The 11984-nt window shown below is 38.9% G+C and overlaps 1 pseudogene; it reads right to left on the reverse strand.

Moving 5' to 3' along the window:
* Positions 1 to 9130: 9130 nt before the first annotated feature.
* LOC129074275 (ubiquitin carboxyl-terminal hydrolase 28-like) lies at positions 9131 to 9971 on the reverse strand (annotated as a pseudogene).
* Between the last annotated feature and the right edge of the window lie 2013 nt (positions 9972 to 11984).

The raw sequence follows: 11984 nt of genomic DNA on the forward strand, positions 1-11984 counted from the left end.
CATACCTGTCTTCTAAGCCCCTTCTTGCACACTAGTGCAATGGGTCCAAGGTCTTGCCCTGGCTGGAGTAGGAAGAGCAAGACAATGGTGGAAACTGCCACTGAAGGGCTCCTTCTGGAGGATGCAGGTGGTGGGTGGGTGGCTGCCATGGCTAGAACTATTGCTGATAGAGCCCTTACTGGAGGATTGCATGGATGGCAGGTAGGTGGTTGAAGCAGTGGGTTCCTATGGCTTCCTGTGTGAAGGAGGGGCATAGGGCTTGCTACCCCAGGGTGCTTGGAGAGTGGGTGGGGAACACTTCCAGACCACGTGGTTCCACCAAGGCCTGCTGACTCAGGAATCTGAATCCCAGGTAGTTGATTGACCAGCCAGGAAAGGGGAGAGCAAAGTGCCTGGTATTTTCACACGCTCTGCTTTTAAAGAAGATCCCCATAGTTCCCCATATGGTGGAAGTAGATAGGAGGGTATGTCCCTCTCATTCAGTCACCTCTCTAGTGCTAAGCATTAACTCTACATGTTTCTTTTCTGCTTAGTCCTGTGTGTTGTCCCAGATGCCAGGGCAATGTTAAGCATGCACAGTCCTTGGTGTTTCTCAGCCTCTTCCCCATTTCATGGTGGGGGTCCCCCTTTATAATTCCCCACATTAACACTCTAGACACTTGTAACCTTACAAGGCAAATTCATGAAAGTCCTGTACTTTTGTAACTACTTCCTGCTGGCCAAGGTGTAGTCCTACCTATCCCCTGGCCCAGAGATCCCTAACAAAAGGGGGTCTGGAGTGGAGGTTTCATGCAAGGGAGAAGGATCTTGCAAAGTCCAGATTAATTAGTTGTCCTTTCAAAGCAACATGTGCAAAGCCCAAAGGATGTCATTCTTGGATGAGTTGGCATCTTGTCATAATCTGGAGGTGACAAGTTTGACAAGAAGGTTAGAATATAGAATCAAAAGTGTAACAACTAAACAACAAAAATAGAGACTAATTCTATAGTGTCCTTGATTAAGAAAAAGTGGCTTCCTTGTAGGAAAGTATGCAAGGTGTTTTACACCTGTCCAAAATCCTATTGCCCACTATACTCAATTCAAATTAGGCTGAGGGGAATATTCTGAGATATCCCTCATTAACACTTCAGAACACTTTCTGTCCAAACTATTAACAAAGAAAAGGAAACTGGTTTCAAAAAACAAAAAAACAAAAAACTAAACAACAACTAATAGGTATTCTTACACTTCGCTAGCTCAATCATATAGTCTAGCCAAACTGTTGGGTCTCAGGAAGCAGCAATACAGATGGGCTTCTTAAAAGAAGCCTACACCATCTCTCACTCTGCAAGACTGTCTTTTGAGAAGATGTTCAATTGCAGGGCCTTTGCTGGAATAATAATAAGCAGTGAGAATTTAAGCTGAAACCATTTCAACTCTCAAGTGAAAACAAAAGTTGAAGACAGTTAGCTGCACTAGAGTTTGATGTTCATGACTGAGCATTGTGATTTTGATTAAAACCTGATTCATTTTCCTAAGATCACCCTCATTGTCATCAAAAAGACTGCTAGTTTACAGTTTTCCTCTTTGCATAAAAACAAGAAGAACAGCAATTGATCACATGGGTTATTCAAATCTGCTTTGCTGGAACTTACACAAGGAACATTTAGATTGACCCTTAGAAACACTTCGAGGAACAGAAGCCAAGTCACTGTTGCCATACAACTTTGCCTGCAGTTCCTGTATTCCTCAAGTCCTTGAGGTTCCCGTCATGTCTTAAGGTTCCTCCTTGCCATCTTTCACGAAAGCAACCTTTGTTCCTCCCTTGGAAAGACTGCCATGAACCGCATGACCAAACAAGGTATCAGGCCTTTTCTCCAGTGACCTTTCATTAGCTTCTAAATTCAATCTTAGTTCCTCAAGGTTTTCTGGTAACAACCAGAGCCCTGGCATGCCTCCTTCAGGCATTACATTGCAGTCAAAGTTGTGATTATTAATACCTTAATTTGAAACTGATCTCATTGGTTTCATGCAAAGAAAATTTTATGTCATTACTCACTCATTAAGAACATCAAATTCCAGAGAGATCAGGTAAGGAGAAAAATGCAAAGCAAAAAAGAAAATCCTCATTCTTTCAATGTCTGCCAAAATTGCACTTTGATGCCTTATATCTTTCATTTCTTTAATTCTAATCTAATATAAAGTTTTAACCATTATAAACCTCAATCTCTTTTGAAAAATGAAATAAAACAAAAATCTAAAGCAAAGACAGAGTTCCAAATAAAAGGGGGGCTAGAACTAGCCTTAGAATCTTGTCTCACACCAATTGGCCACACTAACTGGTCATACAGACTTCTCTGAGGTCTTAATGCAATTAAGCCACAATGGAAGAGACATTCTCTTGTCCCCAAGTGCACCCACTGGTCTCCAGCATAGTAATAACCTCCACCTCAGCTGGACACTAACTGGCACTAATGGCAGAAATACCCACTGATAGAGACAGAGGATCCCCAGTTCACACAAAAGAGCAATGTTCCCCAAGTTTCCAAAAGATTATAAAGCAAGAAGCAAAAGAAAACCTAAAGCAAAGAATGACTGAACCCAAGTACTGAGGTTTCTTTCCTTTCAAAAAAACAAAATAAAAACCAACCAACCAAACAAAAAAAAACCCCCCAAACACTTCACACCCTGATTTGGCCTCTACAACTTCACAAACCTTTTTTTTCAGCTCTCTATACACCTTAAAACTTTCTACACACTTTCTGAAACCTCAGAGACCTTCTTATTCACTCAGTAATAACCATAACTCACTTTCAATCATTGTCCTTTAACTGAAGGAAAGGACCGCATTCAAACTCAGTATCTGGCAGCTAAAAGGTCCCAAATCTGCAAACACATAACACTGTATAAACTTATTCTACGTTTTCTTTTTGGCCACACTGATATTTAAATTTGTTTACAATTTGAAAATAATATAGAAACTACAAATAAATGAGAGACAACATGCTTCTATTTCTCAGGTTCAAAAGAGGAAGTGATGGAGGAGATAAGCAAGATGGGGGAGGAATGAACGGAAGTCACACTGATCTCCTCCCAGGACCAATCTGGAATAATAACTAAATTGTGGAGAAATCACCTGGAACAAACAACTGAACAATAGTGGGAGAGAAACCTCATAACCTTGGACAGACAGAAGAATCAGCTTCAGCACAACATGACTGCTAAAGAGTGTGGGGGAGACTTGAGAATGCTGGCTGGGCACCCATGGTCAGCAGCACCAAAGAGATATTAGAGCACCCAGTTGGGTCCCCCTGAGAAGAGTGGGGTCTGAACCATAAGCAGGGGTCCCCAGCCTACAGCAACAGAACTCAAAAAATACACAGATAAAAACCAGCTGCAAAAAGTGGCAGGGTTGCTCTCTGCAAGAAACAGGTGATTGGAGATGGAAAAAGCTGTTTAAAGGTTCAATGTATAAATTTTCATTTGCAGCTACTTACCCTAGGCTATGGCAAAAGCAGGGTTCAGAGTGGGCTAGACATCTGAGGACAGACTTGGGATGGGGGCTTTGAGGAGAGAACTAAGAGAGTAGCTGCAGGGATGCCAGTGCTGAGTCATCACCCATATGGCTACAACCATCCTGCTAAGGCAGACCACTCCCCTCTGAGCAGCAGCAGACTGAGGGGGAAACAATAGCCCTAAACACAGGAGGATTTTCCCTCCCCTCTTGTGTTTAAGCCTGATTGCTGAGTGCAGAGACACTAGATTAACAACTAAAGGAGACAGATGCATGAAAAAGAAAAAGAAAAAAAGTCTCACACAAAATTAGAAGAGAATCAAAAAAACCCACAATTGAAAGGAAAGGGGGAATCCTCTGAAAGAGTGCTAAACAAAATAGAGGCAAGTAAACTATTGATACTGAGTTCAAAACAATGGTTATAAGGAAGCTCAATTAGCTCAGTAAGAATTACGAAAAACTACAGGGAACCTACAAGGAACTTACTGCAAACTATATTGGCATGAAAAAGGACATAAAAACTGTAAAGAAGAGCCAAGAGAAAATGAAGAATACAATTTCTGAATTGAAACATAGTAGAAGGAATCAACAGCAGGCTAGAAGAAGCAGAGGATTGAATTAGAAACTGGAGGAAAAGGTAGAAAAGAGCTCCCAGAAAGAGCAACACATGAAAATAGACAAAATGAATGAAGGGGGTTAAGGGAAATGCAGGAAAACATGAAACGTAATAATATCCATATAATAAAGATACAAGTAGAAGAAGAGGAACAAGAGGAAGAAAACCAGTTTGAAAAATAATGATAAAAGCCTTCCCTAACTTGAGAGAAGAAATAACACAAGCCCAGGAGGCACAGAGGGTCCCAAATAAAATGGAGCTAAAGAGACTCACTCTAAGATATATCATAATTAATTAAAATGGTAAATATCAAAGACAAAGAGAGAATCTTAAAGGTAGCAAGTGAGAAAGAGGAAGGAACACACAAGGGAGTCCTGAAAAAGCCAGCCGCTGACTTCTCAAAAGAAACACTTCAGGACAGAAGGGAATGGCAAGAAATATTCCAGGTAATGAAAAGCAAGACTGCAACCAAGACTACTTGACACAAAAAGGCTCTCAATTAAAATGGAAGGCAAAATAGTTTCCCAGACAAAAGAAGGCTAAAAGTATACACCACCAAACCAGCATTACAAGATATACTAAAGGGACTGCTTTAAGATGATGAAGAAAAAGTGTGAAAGAGATAGGAACACAAGTAAAAGGGGGAAAATGAATATCAATATTAGCCTTAAATGTGAATGGAATAAGTGCTCCAATCAAAACAGAGAGAGTAGCTGAATGGATAAGAAAACACAACCCACACATATGAGGCCTAGAAGAGAACCACCTTCAGAACAAAAGACCTACACAGACTGAAAGTAAAGGGTTGGAAATAAAAATCCAAGCAAATGGAGAGGAAAAAACCCTATGCCCCATTAATCATATCAGACAAAACAGACTTCAAAACAAAGGCTATTAAAAGAAACTGAGACAGACACTTTATAATATTAAAGGAAGAATCCATCAAGAAGACATAAACATTGTCAACCTATATGCACCCAACATAGGAGCACTCCAATATATAAGGAAAATCTTGGAGGACTTTAAGGAAGAGCTAGACAGCAACAGACCTATAGTAAGGGATTTTAACAACACACTGTCAACAATGGAGAGATCTTCCAAAGAAATATCAATACGGATACTGTAGAACTGAATGACACATGAGATCAAATGGACTTAACTAAAATACATAGAACCTTTCAAAGAAGCAAAATACACTTAGTTTTCAAATGTACCTGGTACATTTTCAAAGACAGGCCACATGAGAAGACACAAAACAAGCCTCTACAAATTCAAGAAAACTGATATCATGACAAGCATTTTCTCAAACTACAAGGGCTTGAAACTAAAACCCAGCCTCAAGAAAAACAACTCCAAAACATTCAAACTCATGAAGACAGAATAGCATGCTATTAAACAATGAATGGGTCAATAATGAGATCCAAGAAGAAAACAAAATGTGTCTAGAAACGAAGTGAACAGAGAACAGTTCAAAACCTATGGGACACAGTGAAGGCAGCTCTGAGAGAGAAGTTCTTCGGGACAAAGGCTTACCTAAAAAAGATAGAACGATTTCAAATTGACAACATAACCCTACAGCAACAAGAACAAGAGAAACAGCATCAAACAAAGCCCAGAACAAGTAGAAGGAAGGAAATAACCAAGTGAATAAGAACAGAATTAATTGAGATAGATGCCTATCAAGAAAAAAGAGAGATCTAAATAAATTAAATCAGGAATGAATGAGGAGAAATTACAACTTATACCACAGAAATACATAATAAATTACTATGAACTATATGCCAAGACATTGGAAAACCTGCACAAAAATGTACAAATTCTTAGAAAAATAACCTTGCAGAACTGAATGAACAAACAGAAAGCCTAAACTGACTGATAACAGCTGGTGAAATTGAAGGAGTAATTAAAAAAAACAACACTGACACAAAAGCCCTGAATAGGATGATATCACAGGAGCATTCTACAGAACATTAAGGAAAGAGCTAGCTGATCTCTAGCCTTCTCAGGCTATTCCAAAAAATCCAAGAAGAGGGAACACTCCAAAGTTTTTTTTATGAAGCCAGCATCATCCTAATCCCCCAAACAGATAAAGACATAACATAACAAAGAAAGAGAACTACAGGTCAATGTTGCTGATGAACATAGACACTAAAATCCTCAACGAAATATTGGCAGAGTTCATCCCGCAATACAATAAAAATATCATCCGCCATGATCAAGTGGGATTCATCCCTGGGATGCAAGGATGGTTCAATATTCACAAATCAATAAACTTGTCACATTAACAAAAGAAATGACAAAACTTATATGATCATATAAATAGATGTGGAAAAAGCACTTGAAAAGATACACCACCCATTTATGAAATAAAAAATACTCAGCAAAGTGGGAGTAAAGAGCACATACCTCAACATAATAAAGGCCATATATGAAAAACCTAGAGCCAACATCATACCCAAGTGGGCAAAAACTAACAGCTTTCTCACTGAGATCAGGAACGAGATAAGGATGTCCACTTTTACCATGTCTATTCTATAGTAGTGGAAATCCTAGCCGCAGTGATTAGACTACAAAAAGAAATAAAAGGCATCCAAATTGGAAAGGCAGAAGTAAAACTTCATTGTTTGCAGAGGACATGATAGTGTACATAGAAAACCCTACAGACTCCACCAAAAAACAAGTTGACCTAATAAGTATATTTGGCAAAACAGCAGGATACAAAGTCAACATTGAGGAATTGAAGGCATTTTTGTACATCAACATTGAAATATTAGAAACAAAAATCAGGGAAAAAAATGCCACTTGCTATAGCAACAAGAAAAATAAAGTACTTAGGAATAAACCTAACCAAGGAGATAAAAGACCTGTACCTAGAAAACTATACAAACTGAAGAAATTGAGAAAGACAATTGGAAGCATATACCTTGTACTTGGATTGGAAGAATTAATATCATCAAAATACTCATACTACCCAACGCAATTCATAGATTCAAAACAATCTCTATTAAAACACCAATGACGTATTTCACAGATATAGAACAAATATTTCAAAAATTTATATGGAACCATAAATTATGCTGAATAGCTTCAGAATTCTGAGAAAGAAGAAGAAAGTAGGAAAAATCACAATAACTGACATCAAGCTATACTACAAGGCCACTGTAATCAAAACACTCTTGTACTGGCCTAAGAACAGGCACAAAGATCAATGGAAGAGAACAGAGAGCCCAGAAATAAACCAATGTCTCTATGGTCAATTAGTATTCAACAAAGTGTTCAGAAACATAAAATAGAGTAAAAATAACCTCTTCAACAAATGGTGTTGGGAGAGCTGGACAGCTACATGCAAAAAAAAAATGAAAAATGACCACCAACTTACACCATACACAAAAGTAAACTCAAGATGAATAAAAGACTTAAGAGAAGTTGTGGCACCATAAAATTCCTAGAGGAGAACATAGGTATCTCTCTGATATCCCATGCAGTAATATTTTCATCAATATGTCCCCTAGAGCAAGGACACAAAAAACAAGTGGACTTCATCAAAATAAAATTTTCTGCACTGCTAAAGAAAACATCAGCAAGATGAAAAGGGAACCAACCATACGGGGAAATGTATTTGTAAGCGATACCTTGGACAAGGGTTTGATCTTCAAAATATACAGAAAACTCATACAACTCCTCTCCAGGAAGACAAACAATCCAACTAAAAAATGGGCCAAAGACCAGAAGAGGCACTTCTCCAAGGAGAACAGGAAGAGGGCCCAGAGACATGTGAAAGGATGCTCAGCATCACTAGCCATCAGAGAGATGCAAATTAAAACCACAGTGGGATACCATTTCATACTGGCCAGAATGGTCATCATAAACAAATCAACAAACAAGTTCTGGCAAGGTTGTTGAGAAAAGGGAACCCTAGTACACTGTGGGTGAGAATGCAGACTGGTGTAGCCACTTTGGGGAACAGTTTGGAATTTCCTCTAAAAGCTACAAATGGAACTGCCTTTTGACCCAGTGATTCCATGGCTGGGATTATACCCTAAGAATCCCAAAACACAAGTTCAAAAGAACCTATGCATCTCAATGTTCATAGCAGCACAATCGACAATATCCAAGTGCTGGAAGCAAACTAAGTGCTCATCAGTAAATGAGTGGATCAAAAAACTGGTACATTTACCCAATGGAATACTACGCATCAGGAAGAAATAAGGAGGAATTACCTTTTGAGACAGCATGGATGGAAATGGAGAGCATGATTCTAAGTGAAATAAGCCAGGTGGTGAAAGACAAATACCATATGATGCCACCTATAAGTGGAACCTGATCAACAAAACAAGTGAACAAAATAGACCAGAGATATGGAAATAAAGAACAAAGTGACAGTAACCAGAGGGGAGTGAGAAGGAGGATAACAGGGGAAAAAGAGGTAATAGGGTGATCACGGAACATGTATAAAGGAGCAATGGACAAAGCAAGTGGAGGAAGAATTGAAGTTGGAAGATGGAGGTGTTTGTGGTGGGAGAATGTGGTGGTGGGGAATTGGAGACAACTGTACTTGACAACAATAAAAAAAGAATTAATTTTCACATATGCCATTGATATTAACTAAATAACTACTATATTGTGTTTGCTTTCCTTGTTGTGAAAATATATGCATTGTGTCTTCATTTAGGAAGGATATTTTTGTTGGTTATAAAATAATTCCATTCCATTGTTTTCCCATTGTCTCCTGGCTTTTATAGTTTCTGTTGATAATTCAGCTGTAACTCTTATTGCTGCTTCACTGAAGAAAATGTACCATTATTTTCTGGTTGCTTTTATGTTTTCTTTCTAACTTTGGTCCTGTTATTTGACAATGAAGTATGGTTTCATTTGCATTAAAAAAGGAAATAGATGGATTGGAAATACTGCTAAGGGATTAACATAAATATACTAATACATAAAAACATACCTAAAAACTTTGAAACCCCCAACACTGCCTTTAACTTCTTGAAACACAGACTCTTTGGTCCCATTCCTTGCTAATAGAGCCTGGTGTATTTTTCGTGGAATGCCTCACTCCAGACTGCTTCCACACCACTCTTCCCACAGGCACCGTAGTGTTTGCAGAGGCTTGGGCAACCTGTTCCTTGACATTCACAGCATGTCCAGATGACAAACAGTGAACCCCATGAGAACAGGTTACTGAAGGCTTTTGTAATATTTAGAAATCCTGTGACGTTGAGTTGGTGGAAGATTCCATTTGAGGAATCTTACAAGACTGCTCTTCTTCTCACTCCTCTACTTCCTGTTCAGATCTCTAGAGTCTTCCTGAATGTAATGCTGAAGTTCAACAGATAAGTGTTCCAATTCTTCTAGCATCTGATCTTATTCACATGGGGCTGTCTCTGCATTGAAGTAAGGTGCCTTGTCATAAATGCACATCAGAGAGTAAGCACTAACATTTCTCAAGCTTCCATAGGACTCTCTTATAATTTCTTCCCGGAAGACTTGGTAACAGAGGTATTGCACTTGAGCCAGGCTTGTAACAGTTGATTATAGATATAATCTATATTTGATATAGATATATATAATATATACCTATATGATTATATATAATCTATATATGATTATAATTAAAGCTATATATGATTATAGATATATGATATAATGTAGTGTCCAGCATTTGCTTGTACTTCATGACTGAATGCAAGTGATAAGGCACCTAACAAAGGAGAAGATCACAGTACATCTGCTTAATAGTTTGGGTAGAGCTTGCAATACAATTCTTTAAATCTTGTTTCTTACTTTAACTCCTTTCTCACTTGAACTCCTCCACCTCTGAATACAGGTATTAACAAAGTTTATTTCTTCATCTATCATCCTATTCACCCTATCATCAGGACAAACACATATTAAAACTCTTGCACAGACATGATGTTTCTCTTTTCTGTATGACTTGCACAACTTTCAAATACATTCTGTGGCAGACTGTAGCTGAGGACAAGTCTTCAAAGTTAAGGCAATTGAAAGAGAGACTGATAATGACACTAAACCAGCATATATTGCCAAAATTTTTCATTGGGATTGGCATATTTTCTCCAGACTCCAGAGTGTTATTTTTGAGCATATAGTTTCTACAGAGGTCACCCTTTGCATTCTATTAAGATTTCTTTAAAAAATTCTTTATTAAATTTATTGTCACTCTTTTTTATTGTTGTTCAGTTACAGTTGTCCCAATTCTTTTCAATTACACACCCTTACCCTGTTCTTCCCCATTCTCACAGTCAATCCCCTCCATTGTCCATGCCCATGAGTCCTTTATTCATGTTCTTTTGCTTGTCCCTTCCTCTTCTTTCACCCTGTTACCTCATTCTCTCTCCCACCTGGTCACTGCCAGATTTGTTCCAAATCTCTGATTCTATTTTGCTCATTTTTTTTGTTTGTTGATTAGGATCCACTTACTGGTGAGATCATATGATATTTATCTTTCACTGCCTGGCTTATTTCACTTAGTATAAATGTCTTCAGTTCCATCCACGCTGCCATGAAGGATAGGAATTCTTTCTTTCTGATGTATAGTATTCCATTGTATAAATGTTCCACAGTTTTTTGATCCACTCAGTTACTGGTGGGTACTTAGGTTATTTCTAACACTTGTCTATTGCAAAGAATGCTGCTATGAACATTGGGGTGCATGGGTTCTTTTGAATTGGCATTTTGGGATTCTTAGGGTAAAAGCCCCAGAAGTGTGATCACTGGATCAAAGAGAGAGTTCTATCTTTATTTTGAGGAAATGCCATACTGCTTTCCACAATGGCAGTACCAGTCTGCACCCATAAACAGTGGACTAGTGTCCCCTTATCTCCACAACCTTGTCAGCACCTGTTTGTTGATTTCTTTATGAAGACCATTCTGACCAGAGTGAAGAGGTATCTCACTGTTTTAATTTGCATCTCTCTGATGGCTAGTGATGCTGAGCATCCTTTCCTACGTCTCTTGGCCCTCTGTATGATCACCTTGGAGTAGTAGCTGTCCAGGTCCTTTGCCCATTTTTCATTGAATTGTTTGTCTTCCTAGAGTGGAGTTGTGTGAGTTTTCTATATATTTTGGAGATTAAACCCTTGTCAGAGGTATCCTTGGCAAATATGTTTTCCCATATGGTTGGTACCATATGGGGAGTACAGCCTCCCACACAGAGTCCCCTTAGGTCACTGCACATAGAGGAAAATAAAATAAGTCACCCCAGACACTTCTTAGTCTGCCAGAAAAGGGGATGGCAATTCCCTCTAGTGGAGAATGCTCCAAGCCATTATCTTGAAGTGGCTTTTATTGAGAACAATATGCTCAAAGGTATACAGCATGAACGCAAAGCTCATCAATCAATGTTAAAAGGCTATGATTGAAGGAACACAGAGATTTGCCTCAGGTCAGGGTCTGGTAGATAAGGTGGCACTCATTCAACCCTGAAACCGGGGAAACTGATCACATTTTATGCTCAACCCCAAACATCAGTACTCATTAACTTGAGGACATATTTTAGCAAAGTAAGTTTCATAGGGTTTAATTCATTCCTTTTGCAGGCCTAATTGTTCCAAAACCACCCACTCCAGTTTAGGGTTGTATCTGCCTTTAGTATTGTTTCAAGCCTGTACCACGTGGGTGGAGCAGAGCAGCCAAGACATAAGGATACTTCTTTCAGATAGAATGAGGACTCTGGCCATGACAAAGCTGAAGGATGAGGGTCTTTTGCCCCTTCTCCATGTCCCTCAAGTCCTTCCTGATGGCCCTTATGTGACTGTGCCTGTCTTAGGTTGTCCCTGCCATTGAAGGGGTTACTCTTCATTGACTAACCAGCCATCCTACGAGGCCAAGCAGGGTGATGTAAGGGAGGCA

This window comes from Pteronotus mesoamericanus, unplaced genomic scaffold, assembly GCF_021234165.1.
Source record: "Pteronotus mesoamericanus isolate MK-2021 breed Mesoamerican mustached bat unplaced genomic scaffold, CSHL_Meso_final contig_48, whole genome shotgun sequence".
Classification (NCBI taxonomy): Eukaryota; Metazoa; Chordata; class Mammalia; order Chiroptera; family Mormoopidae; genus Pteronotus; species Pteronotus mesoamericanus.